This window comes from Lissotriton helveticus, chromosome 9 (assembly GCF_964261635.1).
Source record: "Lissotriton helveticus chromosome 9, aLisHel1.1, whole genome shotgun sequence".
Taxonomy (NCBI): domain Eukaryota; kingdom Metazoa; phylum Chordata; class Amphibia; order Caudata; family Salamandridae; genus Lissotriton; species Lissotriton helveticus.
The window spans coordinates 12,358,532-12,377,640 of NC_136070.1; positions in this window are offsets into that span (position 1 = coordinate 12,358,532).

Consider the following 19,109-nt stretch of genomic DNA (forward strand, 5'->3'; position numbering starts at 1 on the left):
GGCGGACCCCCTGTGGGTGTACCGCGCCGGTCTGTTAGTAGACCGAGAGGGTCAGTGAACTACCCTTCCCAGCTGCCCTGCAACCAGGAAGAGGAGGCGGGACCAGAGAGCGCGCTGACGGCGCTTAAATCCGACGAGAACCACCCGCGTCGCGGGAGCGCGCGGGAGCGCCGGGCTAAGCCCGGGCAAAGGGCGGGCCCTCTGTGGCCCTCAGAGGCCTGAGGAGCCTGGGCCTGGGCTTGAACCCCTGCCCGATTTACCCCAGCCAAAAGGAACAAGGTGCTCACGGTAACCGTAAGTCGGTCGTCTATTTCCATACTATTTGTACTGACTAGGTTATTCTACCATCTATATAGGGGTGCCATGAACTGCCGGGAAACCAGAAGCATGGCCGCAGCAGGTACTAAAAAACTAACTGGGACCCTAGACGATTTTATCGTCCGCACCAATGCACTAATCGACGAGGGAATAATATTAATGGACAGGAGAGTATCCCAGGATCTAGCTAATGCCAGGAGATCTTCGTTGGGCCTTATTGCCCAGGCACACACTCCCACCATCAACCTCCGGCATATTCATAACCTAGTCGATCACACTGAGGTCGATAAGGAACTAGATGTTGCAAATTCACAACTGGATTTAGAAGCTACCCCCAATCTCAACATTCTGACAGACAGTGGATTAAACGCCACTGAGCTAGATAACTTTCCCGTGGTAACTAATACAAATCAAAGGGGTTTTATAGAAGGGGCAATCCCGAAACGAAAGGCAAATAACTCTACCACCCCCAAAGGGAAAAAAGCTAAAATAGCGCAAACTGTTCGACTTCAACAACCCTCTAATGTAGATCCGGGTATTGTTTGCAATAATTTGCTAGTTCCCTCCAATGATACAGGCGGGGTGAATCCCACAAATTTTGGCTTACCGATTAGTCTTCCAGACGATACCATCCTAGATAGCAGCCTGGAGGAAATTCTGGAACTCACTGGGGAAGTCACCAATCTAGCCATACAGAATCAAGATGGCCATGGGCAGGATATGGTAAATAATATAATCTTTAACACGATAAAAAGCCTTCTGGAACCCATAGAAGTTAGACTTCGCGGCTTGGAGACTATCCTGATGAATATCCATAAGGAGATAAGTGCTCCATGCTTCTCTATGAATGCCAAGACATCTCATGCTGCGAGTATAGCTAACAAGTCATCCTTGGGTAACAACGTCACTGCGCTTAAAACTAATCCTCCAAAAGACCCAAGTAGTACTCTAAAACAGGGAGGCACGAAAGCAAAGACCCCTGTTTCCAATTTACAGGTGAATACATCTAATGCTAATCAAACCCCCAAAGCCACTAAAGAAATCCCTCAAGCTACTAAACAATCCCCCCAAGTTACATCAAGTGTTCCCACTTCAGTAACCCTAAATCCCGATCAGGCCCCGCGAACTAAGGCTGCGACTCGCAGAAACATTCATCTTCCACCAGACGCCTGTCCCTTTGTAGTGATTCTTACTGGAGTCACTGAAATTCCCCCATTGGAAATAGAATCTCATCAGGCCCTTAAAAACAAGGTGTGTCATTGGCTCACTAAAAACCATCCCCTCCCGCCTAACATTCCTAGTAAAATTCTAATGGTAGAAAGAACTCCATGGGTGGGCGGGAATAGAAAAAATCTGCAAGGGGATTGTGTTGTGGTGACTTTTGAGAATACTCAGGTTGTAGAACACATATGTAGTAGAGCACCTAGACACCTAGCTAGCACTGTTATGGCTAGGCCACTTTCGTATTTCTATCTACCAGGGAATCATACAGACAAAAGATGGAGCTGGCTAAGGGGTCCACACGATCCAAAACCTAGACAGAGGTTTACCAACCCATGGGAGGAACAATCATACGGATGGGAGGAGGAGGGCGATGTGGGCTGGAATCTAGTGAGGAGAAGAAGAGGCAGACCACTCCAAGGGGGTTATGCGGTAGGGCCCCAAAATAGTTACTCACAACAGTATTATCAGGCTACAAATGGGCAAGATAGCTACTTTGACTTCCCAATTGTTAACCGTTATGAGTGCTTGTCAACCACGGACTGGGTTGACTGACATACACAGGGCTCACTAGGTGGTCAGCGGCGCCATAACTCCCAGACTCTTATGTTAAAAGAAGATAGCTTTGTGGATCCGCAGAAGATTAATTCAACTCTCTGTCCTGATGATGGCTTGGAAGCTACTGAGGTTAGAGGAGTGCATAACCAGCATAAATCCAATAAGCCACTTTGTAAATTCCTCACATGGAACATAGCGGGTATTACTGCTAAGGCCTTAGATCCTAGTTGGCAAGGGTTTGTTAAACAATATGATATAGTGGCACTTCAAGAAACGTGGGACACATCAACCTGTTTTTCATTGGATGGTTTTCACAGTTTCTCAATCCCAGCCGTATCAGGTGCGAGAGGGAGACCCAAGGGTGGGCTTCTAACATTATTTTCACTGAATCTGGCTGGGTCTTTTAAAAAAATAGAACCTACTCCCAGGAATACGTTGATAATTGAGTGGGCTATTTCGGACCATCAATCCTTTTTAATTATTAATTTTTATAATTCCAGGGATGGTTCTTTTGTAAACGAGTATTTGTCTGCTCTGTTAGATTTTTTGTCAGTCTATAGACACGATTGCACTTCCGTCCCAGAGATGGTCATCCTGGGCGATTTTAACATTCACCCCTGTGATGGGGACTGTTACAATGACAGGTACGGAGGATCATTGGTTGAAGGGATCCCCCATTTTGAACACACTAAGGAGGGGGAGGGGCTTGAGAGCTTTCTGGCCACTTTAAACCTATTTGAATTGGGTTTTGGTACAAATGAAATCAGACCACCCACATTCATCGGGAGAGATGCTAATACCATCATTGATTACATTTTTGTATCACCAGGGGTGTTAGCTAGGGCTTGCGAATACTGTGTGGTGTCCGCGGTCTTCAGCGACCACAACCCTGTTTTGCTGACCTTGGACCTGGACTGCTCCATGACCGAGAGGGAAACAGGGGTGGTAGCCCCAAGGGATCTCACCTCTAAAGAGCAGGGGAGGAGGATTAAGTGGGAGAAGATTGTCCCCGAAAACTTCTTCCAAATACTAGCCCAGGAAACAGAGGCAAAGATGGCAGTTTGCCTTGATCCTACTTCCTTGGGGTCTGAGGTAGTGGCCGCTTACACTGAGATATGTTCAAGCATCTCCAAGAATTTGGAGTCCAGGAATGGCCCGCAAGGTAATAAGCATATACATAGATGGTTCGATAGGGAATGTTCACAAAAACATAATGCCCTATTGAAAGCACTCCAACAGAGACCCAGAGACAGGACTCTAGTGGCAAGTCTTCGGCAGGGTTATAAAACTGCACTTGCCAAACGCAAGACTCAGATTAAGGAGGAGGCCTGGGAGAGTTTACTGTCCGTAAATATACTGAGAGACAGTAGGAAATTTTGGGCCATCATCAATCAGCCCTTCTTTACTGAGGATGGGAAATCAGACATGGATTGCGTGATCGAAGACGAAAGATGGCTTAGTCATTTTAAACAAATCTATGAAACTGAGGTTTCATTCCCGTCAGTTAGTGTCCCTTCGCGGAATACCATGACCATGGATTTTAACATTTTTGAGGTTGAAAAGGCCATTAAAGACACAAGTAAACATAAGGCACCGGGACCTGATGGGGTACCTGCTGATCTCTACATGCAGTATCCCCAATTCTGGTCCAAAATATTGACCAATGTTTTTAATGCGATACCTTCGGCAGGCTTTCCCCCTTCTTGGTCCACCTCTATAATTGTTCCGATTTTTAAGAAGGGGAACAGGGGGGACCCGGCTTGCTACAGGCCAATCTCCTTGCTTGACTCTGCTGTTAAAATCTTAGGCAGAGTCATTCTACAAAGACTCGGGGATTGGCTTGAGGGGAGTGGGGTCCTCTCTGACCTTCAGTATGGTTTTAGAGCTCACAGGGGGACCATGAACCAATGCTTAAACCTCCACCTCATAATTAGTAAATACACCGTGGTGAAGGAGGGGCATTTATATCTAGGGTTTATGGACTTATCCTCCGCTTTTGATTTGGTTAATCGCTCTAAACTTTGGCTTATTTTGCGGGATTTGGGTTTGGACACTACTTTGGTGAATTTTTTACATGACCTCCACCAGAATTTGTTTGCCTCCGTTAGGGTTACAAGGGAAGGCAGATGTACTGAAAATTTTAGATCAGGGAGAGGGGTCAGACAGGGTTGCATCCTGGCCCCCTCTTCTATTCACACTCTACATTAACTCCCTGGGTAAATCACTCAATTTAGCCACCTTGGACGTCCCGCGTATGGGAGGGTCCCCTATCCCGGTCCTCCTGTACGCGGATGACGCCGTCCTAATAGCCCGCACAGGCATTGGCCTGCAAAGATTGTTAGACCATTTCGGATCATTCATGGAATCTTTAGATTTAAAGATCAACACACTAAAATCCCATGTCATGGTCACGGGCACACGTAGGAAAAGCCTGAAGATTAAAACTTTTAGTTGCAACGAATCACAAATCTCTAGGGTACCTTTTTTTTGCTATCTAGGCGTCACTTTTGACGAAAAAGGATCCTGGGGACCTCAACTAAAATTGAAGGCCAACGTAGTTGCAAGATCTACTACAGGACTTATGAGCTTTTCTAAAAAATTAGGTTCTAGGCCCATGGAGGCCATGATCCGTATCTACAAATCCAAGTGCCTGGCTATCGCATCCTATGGGGCTGACATCTGGGGCTATGCTCCCTCTCAAGGCATTCAAATTGTAGAAAATAATTTTATACGAACTTTGTTGTCACTCCCAAAGTCATCGCCTACATACTCCATTCATAGTGAAGTCGGCCTGGGCCACATTACTGACCTTCTAAAAATGGCCCCCCTGCTATGCTGGGTGAAAACCTGGACAAACGAGGAGATCACGTTGAACCATCTCATACTCAAAGACTGCTTGGCCTTGGACAAGGCGGGCAGTATTCCCTGGCTAGCGTATGTTAGAGCGGCATGCGTGAAGCTAGGGCGCCCGGATATGTACTCTTCTCCACAGGGCCTCAAGAAAGAAGATGTAGGGTGGGTTAAGTTGCATCTCCGGAAACTGCTGGAGTTAGATAGGGAGGAGGTTGAACTCAACAAACCCATGGTGAGAACAATATATCAACTTTCTACCTCCTCAGCCATGGAACCTTATCTAAAATTTTGACCAAACCATACCACCGTTTTCTTTTATTGAGATTTAGGTTCAATCTTATCCATCTAGTGCTGGGTTTCAACATTAAGTGGGGGCCCCTTGAAAATACCCCACTTTGCACTTGTGATAGCTTCTCAAATCAGGATACAGTCCACTTTGTGATGTTTTGCGAACACTATCTGGAGCCCCGGAAAAAGTTTTTATATCCCATTCTGAAGGAACTTAATTTTGTCCAAGTAAGGCCTGCACTTTTATACCTGCAAATGTTGAACTCTGTGCAGGTCACATATGGGGTAGCCAGTTTTTTGGTGGCGGCTGCCCGATTAAATAAAACAAGACTCACCCAGACAAATACACATCCTGGTTGACATTTTGTCAACTTTATTCTGGGACACCGCATAAGGATCATTGGGACATGGAGGCGCTTGTCTTTTTCTGGACTTTTTCTTATAGTGAACCTGTTTTGTATTCAAACTTTTTAAAAAATAATAACAAAAAAACTTATTTTAATGAATCATTTTAGGAACTGCAACATGTGTATAGTTTGTTTAATTGTCAATCTTAATCTATTTGTATAGTTTTTATTTTTAAAATGAATTGTGTATTGCTTTTATGGTTTTAATTAACCGAATAAAGATATTTGACTGACTGACTGACATAATAGTAGGGCTGTGAAAACACTTAAAACAAGTCGACGTTTCGATCCCATATGCTCAATGTTGCGGGACCATCATCAGGACTAACAATACATACATTTGCTTGCCTGGTATAAACAGTAAAACACACAACCGCCCATATGGGTCGGGGGGGGTTTTCAGGGATTGTTTAATAATAAGTTGAGATAGGTCCTCGTTTTGATATTTGCCTGTTTGGTACAGGTAGTTCCGTTATGTCCACCTCATTCCCATTAGGTCGGAATTTTCTTGCGGTGGAGATTGGCCTGATAGGTCCGATACATTCAAAACGAGTCAGTGGGAGGCAGTGCCTCCGTGGTGTCTGAGGTCCCTGGGTGCTCTGCCGAGTCCCAGTTGAACAGTTCTCTGGCATCTGTAGCGTTGGTCTGGATTCTGTCTTTCATGAACGTCCGTTTGGTGTTTCTTATGTGCTGGGGGTATTCCTTCAGGGCGTTCTTGTGGTTGTTCCGTGCTTCTGTAGTCTTCTGGTTCAGCCCGGCTTTTTCTAGGCATCTGCAGGTGTGTCTGGCTTCTTGGAGTTGGAGAACCAGGCGGCCTTCAGCAGGCGTTGCTTGGCAGGGGAGTGGAGTGGTGCGAGCTTATCCGCGCAGCAGGAGATCCAACGGTGAAATTCACTGGCTGCTTTGTTGGTGTCGGTCGTGGCGGCGGGGGGGGGGGGGACTCAAGTCAGAACATAAAGGAGCTTTGGGTGCAGAAAAACACATGATGGTCACTGCTTTAGTCAAACGCTTAAACCAAGCCGTATAATACCACATTAAACCACTGGGTGGCGCCCCACACCAAGAAAACTAGTAAAGTCGTTGTCTGTTTCTGCATTTATCATCCCAATCAGACCTGCAACCAGGGTTTCCAAGCACAGCCCCCCCAGGGCAGGGCAGGCCAGCCCTCTGACCTCAAGGACCCCAGGGTGCTGAAGCCTGGCCCCAGCCCCTCTGCCCTCACCCCCTCTCCTAAAGGTCACCCCATCGTGTCAAGTGAGTCTGGTGGAGGTCACGTGACCGCTGCAGGGCTCTTTAAAGATGGTATGTAGATGCTAAAGCCCCTCAGCTCCATCAGTGACCCTCTCCTGGGGGTTCCTGCCCCCGGCCCTCCTTAGGGGCGCCCCATTGGTTGGGCCCATATGTACTGCAGCCAATGGGATCCGTGACCAGCTCTCTGCTCAAGTATCACCCACTGGCCACCAGCAGGGTGCCTCTGCAGCCTACTTAACACCAACTACACCTTCCAGCAACCTTTGAACCCGCGTTCTTGTTTCTAGGCAGCAGGGAACTGCCCCCACTCTGATTTGCTTTTCATAGGCGGGAATGTCCTCACACCTACTCCCTCAGTTCTTACACTTACCTCTAAGTCCTCACAGTTACTCCTCAGTCCTCACACCTACTCCCTCAGTTCTTACACTTACCTCTAAGTCCTCACAGTTACTCCTCAGTCCTCACACCTACTCCCTCCTCAAAGTCCTCACAGTTACTCCTCAGTCCTCACACCTACTCCCTCAGTTCTTACACTTACCTCTAAGTCCTCACAGTTACTCCTCAGTCCTCACACCTACTCCCTCAGTTCTTACACTTACCTCTAAGTCCTCACAGTTACTCCTCAGTCCTCACACCTACTCCCTCCTCAAAGTCCTCACAGTTACTCCTCAGTCCTCACACCTACTCCCTCAGTTCTTACACTTACCTCTAAGTCCTCACAGTTACTCCTCAGTCCTCACACCTACTCCCTCAGTTCTTACACTTACCTCTAAGTCCTCACAGTTACTCCTCAGTCCTCACACCTACTCCCTCAGTTCTTACACTTACCTCTAAGTCCTCACAGTTACTCCTCAGTCCTCACACCTACTCCCTCAGTTCTTACACTTACCTCTAAGTCCTCACAGTTACTCCTCAGTCCTCACACCTACTCCCTCAGTTCTTACACTTACCTCTAAGTCCTCACAGTTACTCCTCAGTCCTCACACCTACTCCCTCAGTTCTTACACTTACCTCTAAGTCCTCACAGTTACTCCTCAGTCCTCACACCTACTCCCTCAGTTCTTACACTTACCTCTAAGTCCTCACAGTTACTCCTCAGTCCTCACACCTACTCCCTCCTCAAAGTCCTCACAGTTACTCCTCAGTCCTCACACCTACTCCCTCAGTTCTTACACTTACCTCTAAGTCCTCACAGTTACTCCTCAGTCCTCACACCTACTCCCTCAGTTCTTACACTTACCTCTAAGTCCTCACAGTTACTCCTCAGTCCTCACACCTACTCCCTCAGTTCTTACACTTACCTCTAAGTCCTCACAGTTACTCCTCAGTCCTCACACCTACTCCCTCAGTTCTTACACTTACCTCTAAGTCCTCACAGTTACTCCTCAGTCCTCACACCTACTCCCTCAGTTCTTACACTTACCTCTAAGTCCTCACAGTTACTCCTCAGTCCTCACACCTACTCCCTCCTCAAAGTCCTCACAGTTACTCCTCAGTCCTCACACCTACTCCCTCAGTTCTTACACTTACCTCTAAGTCCTCACAGTTACTCCTCAGTCCTCACACCTACTCCCTCAGTTCTTACACTTACCTCTAAGTCCTCACAGTTACTCCTCAGTCCTCACACCTACTCCCTCCTCAAAGTCCTCACAGTTACTCCTCAGTCCTCACACCTACTCCCTCAGTTCTTACACTTACCTCTAAGTCCTCACAGTTACTCCTCAGTCCTCACACCTACTCCCTCAGTTCTTACACTTACCTCTAAGTCCTCACAGTTACTCCTCAGTCCTCACACCTACTCCCTCAGTTCTTACACTTACCTCTAAGTCCTCACAGTTACTCCTCAGTCCTCACACCTACTCCCTCAGTTCTTACACTTACCTCTAAGTCCTCACAGTTACTCCTCAGTCCTCACACCTACTCCCTCAGTTCTTACACTTACCTCTAAGTCCTCACACTCGCCCCTCAGTCCTCACACTTGCCCCTCAGTCCTCACACATACCTCCTAGTCCTCACTCTTCAGTCCTCACACTTAGCCCCAGTTCTCATACATTCTCCTCAGTCCTCACACCTACTCCTCAGTCCTCACACTTACCCCTCAGTCTCATACTCCACCATCAGTCCCCACACATACCTCCAGTTCTCATCCATTCTCCTCAGTCCTCCTCAGTGCTCATTGTGACTTTATCTTAGGGACGGGGTATTGTGACCCTGCCCTCTCACTCCCCTCTTTTCTGTAGGTGTCTGTCATGAGCCAGCTTCTCTGTCACCCACCCTGGGCCCCACCTCAGAAGGGAGGCTTGTCATGTGACCTGAAGTTCATGCCTCGGAGGCAGGAACCACCTCACAGGGGAGGACTGGGTTGAGGCAAAGGCATGAGGAGGTAGAGATGCCTGATGGGCCCTGCATCACCTGAGCAGAGGAGGCCCTGCCTTCAGCAGGCAGACTGTTAGGTCTGCAGAAAAAAGGGACTTTGGAAGTGTCTGTGAATGGCTAGCTGGTGCTATTTTTAAAGTTTTGTGCACAATGTTAAGGTCAAAATACATTTTTCCGGACTGAACTGGAGCCACACATTTGTAAACAAGTAGGAAAGAGGTGATCAAGGAATATTTCTCTAGTTCTGACAGCAGATAATTGTAATTGCATTTTTATCGCGCCTGCTACCCCTGATAAGATGCTGAACTGTGATTTTCTGTGGGTAGCACGCTACCCTGGAACCCAAACAGGATTAGTGGGGAATTAGTATAGGGGGATATGAAATTAACTTGCGCTGTGGACATGTGAGCCTGTTAGTCGGATTGAAAAGGATAGCGGAGGATAGAGGAGGAAAGGGTCTGGAAAGTTGGGTTTTTTTTGGACTTCACGGCAGTAGGAGGAGGTTTGGGAGGAGTAAAGGAAGGTGGAGGCGGAAGAGTCAGAGGGAAGGTTTAGAAGGGCTTGTTTGGGAAATCTGAATAGTGAAAGAGGTATGAGAGGATGCAAGGAGGGGTAGAGGAGGGAAAAGTCTGAAAAGGGTTATTTTGGGAATCATAGTAGTGGTACAAGGTTTGGAATGAATGAGGGAGTGAAGGTAGAGGATATATTGATGGAGGAATAGGGTGAGATATAAGGTAGTGCATTGGAGATGCTGAATTAGAAGTAAATTAATAAATATAAAGATACATAAGTACATGGAAGGTATATATGTATAATGAAGGTAATATATGTAGATTTAAGTTGTATTTAATCAACTTAGATTTTCAAGTGTTGCTGTACCTTAAATTTATTTATTTGTTTTATTTAAGTTTTTGGTTTTACTTTTTGTAATTCAGTAGTGAAGCAATTATAGATACATACGTATGATAAAGGATTTACTTATTTATGCACTGACCTATATACATGTTAAACATAGAATAATATAACCATAAATAATATCCACATTTGTGAAGCGACACTAATGAATATCTATATATATCTATATATTTATAAACATAATTATCATACATGTTTATACAAAGGAATACACATATCTAGATACAAACACACATACACACACACACACACACATATATATATATATATATATATATATATATATATATATATATATTTGGAGAAGGTATTTACACGCTTGTGCGCTAGGCTGCTGCAATAGTAGGCTGTAGCGCTAGTAATTTTAAAAATCGCCGTTTTTGCTTTTTTCTTTGTTTTCTTGTGTTAATATTGCTTTTAACTGTGCTTGTACTGCCCACATACCTGCACTTTAAATTGGGCCCCTCACCGCGTTTTGAGCGGATTTACGATCTGTAGGCTTCGTTTTTGGCGCGTGGCCGCCATCTTGGGGGTGGCGAGTGTCCACTGTGCCACTGGCTGAGCGCTCTAGCGCTTTTTCACCATCACAGGTGAGCCCTACTTAAGGCGAGCTCTTCTGCAGCCTCGGCCTTGGAGAAGGTATTTACACGCTTGTGCGCTAGGCTGCTGCAATAGTAGGCTGTAGCGCTAGTAATTTTAAAAATCGCCGTTTTTGCTTTTTTCTTTGTTTTCTTGTGTTAATATTGCTTTTAACTGTGCTTGTACTGCCCACATACCTGCACTTTAAATTGGGCCCCTCACCGCGTTTTGAGCGGATTTACGATCTGTAGGCTTCGTTTTTGGCGCGTGGCCGCCATCTTGGGGGTGGCGAGTGTCCACTGTGCCACTGGCTGAGCGCTCTAGCGCTTTTTCACCATCACAGGTGAGCCCTACTTAAAGCTCGCTACACCCGCGCAGCGGTGACGCGCAGCGGTCGCGCCTGACTCGCGCCGGAGTCAAGCCAGAGTCCTGCCCGTCTGCGCCCGTCAGCGTCCCGGAGGCGATCGGAGCGGCGGGTGGGGCTCTCTCACTAGGGATGTGTCCTTCTGGGGTACCGGTGCTGCACTACTCTTCTGCGGACCTTCGCTCTTTTGACACTCTGGTCAGAGGCTGCCGCACTGTCTTTCCTGGACGTCATCGCGGGAAATCCTGTTGCCCGGTCTGCAGCTGGTGCCCTAACCGCTCTCAGCTTTCATGCCCCACCTATAATACTCTTAGTGCGGGCTACCGCTGTTTGCTACTTAACACCAGGTCAGCGGGTAAACATGCGCAGGACATTTTTGAGCTCCTTGATACCGTGAAGCCGCTATGTCTTATGCTAACTGAGACGTGGTGGGGTGATTCTTCCAACCCAGATGTCGTGACAGCAATTCCGCCTGATTATAACATCTTCAGGAAGGATAGAGCTAAGGGCAGGGGAGGTGGAGTGGCTTTGGTGGTCAGGAAGGGCATCTCGTGTGTGATCTTGCCAGTAAAGGACATTCGAGGTTCGGAGACCCTTGCTTTTGTTATTACTCTGTCTCCACATCATTCTGTTAAGGGATTGCTCGTGTATAGACCCCCGGGCTCTCCCGGCACGTTCTTTGAAGATCTGGACTCCGTGCTGTTGGGGCTGGCCCTGAAAACGGAACATTGCATCGTGGCAGGAGACTTTAACTTCCGGATGGATGATCCATCCGACCCTGCTGCCATTAAACTTTCCGAGGCTATGACCCCGCTGGGACTGATCCCCTATTTGCAGGGGCCTACACACGAGAAGGGGCACACTCTGGACCAGGTATTCTCGTCTTCCCCGCTTGAGGAGATTGAGATTACACCTGTACTCTGGTCAGACCATCTGCTTGCCAAATATACGATCAAAGGCATAGCTAAACCGAGGGTTGCCCTGGCACAGCAACAGGGCCGGGTCCATAGAGCTTATCACCGAGTGACCCCAGAGTTGCTGGCTCAGGCCGCTGTGGATCACCCGTGTTCCCTCTCGGGCGATTTGGACAGGGATCTGGAGACCTTGCAAGATTGGCTTCTAGACAGGCTAAACGATCTGTCCCCGGAATTGACACCACGCTTGACACCGAAACGGGTCTCTGCGCCTTGGTTTACCGCTGCACTGTTGGCTTCGCGGCAGCAGTGTAAGGTAGCCGAAAGAGCTTGGCGGGCTAAATATGATACGGTAGCCAAGTTGACCTATCAGACGGTGGTCAAAGCCTATCACCGGGACATTCGCCTGGAAAAGAAGGCATATCTTGCTAGGAGAATAGAAGCTGCTTCTAATTCCTGCAAGGAGATTTTCTCCATTGTGAGAGAATTTATCTCCCCATGGTCTAACACCTCGGATGAGAAACCGTCTGGCACCTGGGCTTCGGACCTTGCTGATTTCTTTACGAGCAAGATTCAACGCATACAGGATTCTTTTCCATCGCCTGGACCTACGGTCCAGACTAATCCTGAGATCACCTTATCACCGCTGGCTTTGCCAGCTGTGACGTTGAATGTGTTTCCACAGATGTCTGCCCCGGACTCTTTAGCGATAATGGGCAATCTTAAATCGGGGTCGCCCCTCGACCCTTGCCCCGCTAAATTCTTGGCGAAAGTTGCGGAGGTGATCAACCCTTTGGCAAACCCGCTGTTAAATATCTCATTGAGCAGGGGAGTGGTCCCGCAAGCCTGGAAAAAGGCGATGGTGATTCCATTGTTGAAAAAATCTGGCCTGGATCCGAAGGCCCCGGTCAATTACAGGCCTATTTCTCTGCTGCCGGCTTTCTCGAAGATTGTGGAAAAGCACGTCCAGGCTGTGCTTTCCAATTTTCTTGAAACCAATGGGATCTTGCATGCCACGCAGTCTGGTTTTCGTCCCCATCTAAGCACAGAGACTGCGCTCCTTGAGGTTTCGGAAACCATTAAAGGTGTCCTGGACTCAGGGGGCAAAGTCATGCTGGTGATGCTGGACTTGTCGGCGGCATTCGACACCGTCCCCCATGACGGCCTTCTCGCTAGACTTTTTGAGATAGGTCTACGGGGGACGGTGTTCGATTGGTTTTCTTCCTTCCTAGCCGGCCGCCGGCAAACGGTCTGGGTGCCGCCAGACTCCGCCGGGATGCCGCCTCTGGGAGTCGGGGTTCCACAGGGCTCTATTTTGAGCCCAACCCTTTTCAACATCTTCATGACCCCATTGGCGGCGTTGGCGGAGTCGTATGGCGCCCGGATCGTGTCTTACGCTGATGACACCCAGCTCCTCTTCTCTTGTCAGAGGGGAGGAGACTTTGAGGAGGAGAGTATCCGGGATTGCCTTGGGGCTGTTTTTCATTGGTTCCATCTGAACAGCCTCAAGTGCAATTCCGATAAGTCCGAGGTACTCTTCTTCGGGTGTGACACAGAGCCAGACTGGCAGGCCTGGTGGCCGATTAACATGTTTCCTCCATCCTGCTCTTCCCTGGTCGCGAAAAATCTGGGGGTCAAGATGGACAAAGGATTAACACTGAAATCCCAGATCCTTGGGGTTGCGGGCACTTGCTTCGGCATCCTCAGGATGCTGCGGAGGTTCCTTCCCCTGTTGTCCGAGGAGCACAGGAAAGTGACAGTGCAGGCTCTGATTGGGTCCAGGTTGGATTACTCCAACATTCTTTACCTGGGCCTTCCAGAGTACTTGCTGCAGCGGCTTCAAGTGGTGCAAAACGCCGCCGCGAGAGCAATCTTTGGATTAAACAGGCGGGCCAATGCATCGGGCCTGTTGAGAACTCTGCACTGGCTTCCCATCCGGAAACGGATTGCCTTCAAGGCTTTGACTCTGGCCTACAAAGCTCTCCACTTGGTGGGAGCTAAATACCTTCAAAAAAGACTGGTCTTTTATCAACCGACTAGGTCCTTGAGGTCAGAATCTCTGTTTTTGGCGGTCGTCCCGCGTGTGCAGAGAGCGCGCCTGGGAGGTCGCTCCTTTGGTCTGCTGGCACCACAGTTGTGGAATTCTTTGCCGCTCGCCCTCCGGGGAGCTTCTAGTCTCTTTGCTTTTAGAAAAGGTTTGAAAACCTGGTTGTTCACTCAGTAGCCGGTTTTCTGTTTGCACTTGTTCTGTATTTCTGTTTTTTTCTTTTATTCAGTGTTATGTTATTATGTGGCAGCCTTCCTTCTCCAATAAAAGCGCCGGGACACTCTTTTTGAGTAGCCGTGCGCTATATAAAAGAATAAATAACATAACATAACATAACATAACATAACATATATTGGCCGTCCGTTTTTTTGATGCACGCTAAAACTTTGCACATGGTGTGTGAATAAAGTAATAACTTTTACAACTTACCTGTTGCTGTGCCGTGACTTCAGCCGATGTACATGGGGTGAGAAGAAACGTAGCAATATATATATATATATAGTCCAAATAAATGTTTATGTACACAGGGATCAGCTCAATATTTATGTTTGAGTGTGGCTGTTATGTGTAGAAGAGCCAACTCTTGAGCAGTCTTCTGAGAATAAGATGGCTATCAGTGAATCTTATATTGGGGGGTGAAGAGTTCCATAGTTTCGCTGCTTGAACAGAGAAGGATGTGCCACCCATGGTTTTTTTTCTTGTATGGTGGGATTCTGAGGCGAGATGCTCCTTTAGAGCGGAGGTTCCCTCGTTGAATGTATTTGGTGAGTTTATTCCTGATGAAGAGTGGTCCTGTTCCATGTATTGCTTTGTGGGTGATACACAAGAGCTTGAACGTGGATCTTTTGGCAACCGGTAACCAATGCAGGGCTTTCAAGGCCGGGGAGATGTGGTCTTGTGGTTTGATATGCAAGAGTAGTCTGGCAGCCGAGTTCTGAATCCGTGGTAGTCTTTTCATGGTTGTTAAAGGTGATCCGTGGTAGAGGCTATTGGCGTAATCGAGTTTGGATAGAACAAGGGAGATGGTAGCATGGACCTTGTGTGGAAATTCCATGTGGGGGAAGATGTGTCAGAGAGTTTTTATATTGACAAAACTTGATCTTGCTAATTTATCCACTTGGGCATTCATCGACAGCTTGGAGTCCATGGTCATTCCAAGGTTTCTTACGTCCTTGAACGTGAATAGCGAGCGTGAGCAGCCGCTCGCGTTCACTACATGTGCTCTTGGGGTAGGATTTTCCCTCAACGTAATGCCAGCATTTAGGGATATTTTAAGCAAAATGCCTCCTTGTATCTAAAATGGGTGCGAGAAGGCATTTTGCACAAAAAAATAGCACTAAGGGCCATATGTACAATTGCATTTTACATTTCCTAAAGGTGTAAAACGCAATTTCGGACCATTAAGAAACACAAAATGCCATTTCGATATGTACGAAATTAATTGGCAGAGGTGCAAAATGCGACTTCATTGGCTAATGCGCTCATTCCATGTTGTAAACCAATTGGAGTTTGGCTTAATAGCACAAAATTGTCGGCATACTGGAGGCACCCAGTTTCCTCATTGGCTGACAATGGTGGATGGCCGTTAGCTGCCAGGAAAACATCTTCGAGGTCAGATAAATACAAGATGAACAGGCTGGGGGCTAGCACACACCACTGTTTTAACCTATTGTAGGTGTCTATTTTATTTGTTATCCTTGAGCCGTCCCCTATTTTTACCTGCGTCCTGGTACCCGTATATAGTTCTCTAATGGCGTTCAATAACTTTGATGGGTCACCCACTGTCCAGTTTTTCCCATGGTTGTTGTCAGGGCACACTATTAAAAGCGGACTTGAGGTGCACGAAGCAGGCGAACAGACGATTATTCTTATGTTTGGCTTTTTCGGCTAATAACGTTAGTGCCGTTAGATTTGCTAAGGTGCCTGGACCGGTCCTGAAACCGGTTTGTGTCCTTTCAATACAATTGTTATCATCTGACTATTTTTTCAAAGGGCCGTATGTAGCTTGGCTTCCACATCTATTAGAGCGATAAGTCTGTAAATGGTTAGCTTTGTTGAATTTCCGCCTTTGAAGATTGGGTTGAAAATACTACCCCTCCATGATTCCGGAATTCGATTTGTCGAGAACACCTCATGGAAAAATGGTGTAAAATAGTGAGCCCAATACGGTGCATAGCGTGATTATTTGTTAGAAGGAAGGGAGAGTCTGGGTTAACGTACTCTTGCAGTGTTTTTTGGGAAAACAGTTGGTATTGGTGGTTTTTCTTTGTATTAAACAGGAGTCCAACATGTCTGCTTTGGTGATATAATGCTTTGACAGTTTGTCTGTGTATTCTTTAGTAATGGAATGAGCTCCTTCTAGTCAATCTTGGTTACGAAATTCAGTGAAAATCTTATAGAATTCTTTATTTGCACATTTAGCATTTTGAATTCTGTCTGATTAGTATTTTTTCTTAGTTTTTTCGACTCTTGACCTGTATAATCTGTTAAGTTTCTGTAGGTGAAGTTTGTCTTGATGTTTGTTTTGAGCCAGGTAAGTTGCTTGTAGGTGATGGAGCAAATGCGTGGTAGCTGGGATAAAAGAGTGTCTAGGTGTAGTTTGAGGGTTTTGTTAGTGGTTGTTGAGACATTGAAATGTTTGTAGGGTTGGTTTGTAGTAAATGAGTAGAGTACGTTTGCTGTGAGTGTGTTACTCTGGTTGTGGACGTGGATGGGGTAGGGTGGGCGCTGGTTCAGGAGAAAATGGGCAGCATCCTTGGCCCTGGGCCCAACCAGTCCTGAACTGGCCCAAACAGGTAGCTGCACTTGTCCTCTCTGCCCTTAGCCTCGACGCCCTGAACCCTGACCTTAAATAACCCTAGTGATCAGGTGACACCTTCGGCCAATGGGAACCCTTACCCTAACCAATCAGAGCACTAGCCCTAAGACCTAGGACCAATAGGAGACCAGGCTCTTACAATCAATCGTAGCTATAATCCTCGCAGCCAGTCAGAAACAAAACCTCAAGTGCCTAGGGACCAATCGGAACTGTGGACCTATCAGCCAATTAGAACACTAACCCTAAGCCCAATAGAAATACCAGATACAGCAGTCTCACAATGTTTAACCTCCCCCACCCTATTTACTCACCCCACATGCATGAAGCCAATCTAATAATTTCACCTAACTCCTATTAATTTATTGCCCCAGCAGAAACTCAAGAAAATGGGTTGGATTCCCGAGGGGCGCCCGGGACAAACAGATAACCAATACATTTACAACAATAATTATTGATCACTGGGTAACTACTAACTTTGGGGTCTGCAGTTGCATGCTACCCACCAGAAAGCAGTTTAATGCCTCATAAGGGTTGTAGAAGCTACATAAATGCAATTCCAATCCCATACCCAGTGACACTGCAACCTCTAATAAGAATTTTTTATGCAGCTCCTATTTCTGTGAAATTCAAGAGTGGCGCTAGAGGCTTGTGGTCTTGTTTTCTGTGAGGAGACGCTCATGTCACTTTTCACTCACATCCAACGATGCTGTACGGTCTGTGGGTGTCTTCCCCGCTCCCCACCCCGTCGAACCTGCTTCCAGGCACTGCGAGAGAGGCCGGCCCGGGGCTGCATGCGCTAACCTCTCCCAGGTGGGCGACACCCTTGAGCTTCCGGCCCCAACCTGATTTCCGTGAAGCCAGGCCAGGTACGGTTTGGGGGTTTCAGCCCTCATCAGCCAGGATAGCTTGACTCCAGTGGCATGGAGAATGGTATGGTTGTACCCGCCCATCCGCCATTATCTCACATCAGAATGTACTTGCGAATGGTACTCTACCTTTTAACCGTTCATGCCAGGTCGGAAATATCACCGGCTACACAAACTGTTATCTTTGTACTTTCCACAGCCCTGAAGAGTGACAGGTTTTATGCCCGCTTGACGAAACAAGTGTCGGCTGGTTGTTGTTCTTTGATGTTACCCTTCCAGAAAGGAAGGCTTAATACATTTCATTCAAAAGAAACCATTCATATGTGTCTACCTTGTATCATTTGATACGAATTTGCTTTTCACTTTTGAAGACTTCTATATTTACTTATCGTAACGTGTGCACAGGACTTGTGTTGCGGTCCCCTTAGTGGTCCGGCTTCACCTCCCTGCCCAACATGATGAATGAAAGCCTCAACAGCGCTACGAGGCGGTGTGCTTGGACTGTGTGCAGAAGACGCACTCCAACAAATAGTTGACATTTCTGCAAGCCTCCTCTGAGTTGACAAATACAAAAAGAACAATTGATGGACAGAAGGCAGAACATTGTCATACATTCACCCCAGTACAGAGATCTGGGCCTAAATCCATTGTTTTTTTGCACTCCACACCACCCCAGTTCAGACATGGCCATATGCAAATCAGCCTTGGCCCTGTGCCTCATGGGAACAGTCCAGCCCGAGCTGCCAAGCCATGTCTTCCTTGGACCAGAATCAAGCATCCTAGGACCGGTTTCTGGCTATCAGCCATCTTCAGCCTGGATAGCTTGACTCCAGTGGTGTGGAGAGCACGGGACTCACATCTGAGCATACCCAGCACACTCGGGGTGACAAATGCAAAATAACAGTTGATGGACTGAATGCAGAACAATGTCATACATTCACCCCAGTACAAGAATCTGGGCCTAAATCCATCGTTTTTTTTGCTCACCATGCCTTTCCAGTTTGAACTCAGCCATATGCAAATCAACCTTGACCCTGTGCCCCATGGAAACAGTCCAGCCCGAACTGCCATTCCAGGTCCTCCCTGGACTGGAATCAAGCATCCAAGGACCGGTTTCGGGCTTTCAGCCCTCATCAGCCTGGATAGCTTGACTCCAGTGGTGTGGAGAGCACGGGACTCACGTCTGAGCATACCCAGCCCACTCGGGGTGACAAATGCAAAAACAACAGTTGATGGACAGAATGTAGAACAATGTCATACATTCACCCCAGTACAAGCATCTGGGCCTAAATCCATTGTTTTTTTGCACTCCACACCACCCCAGTTCAGACATG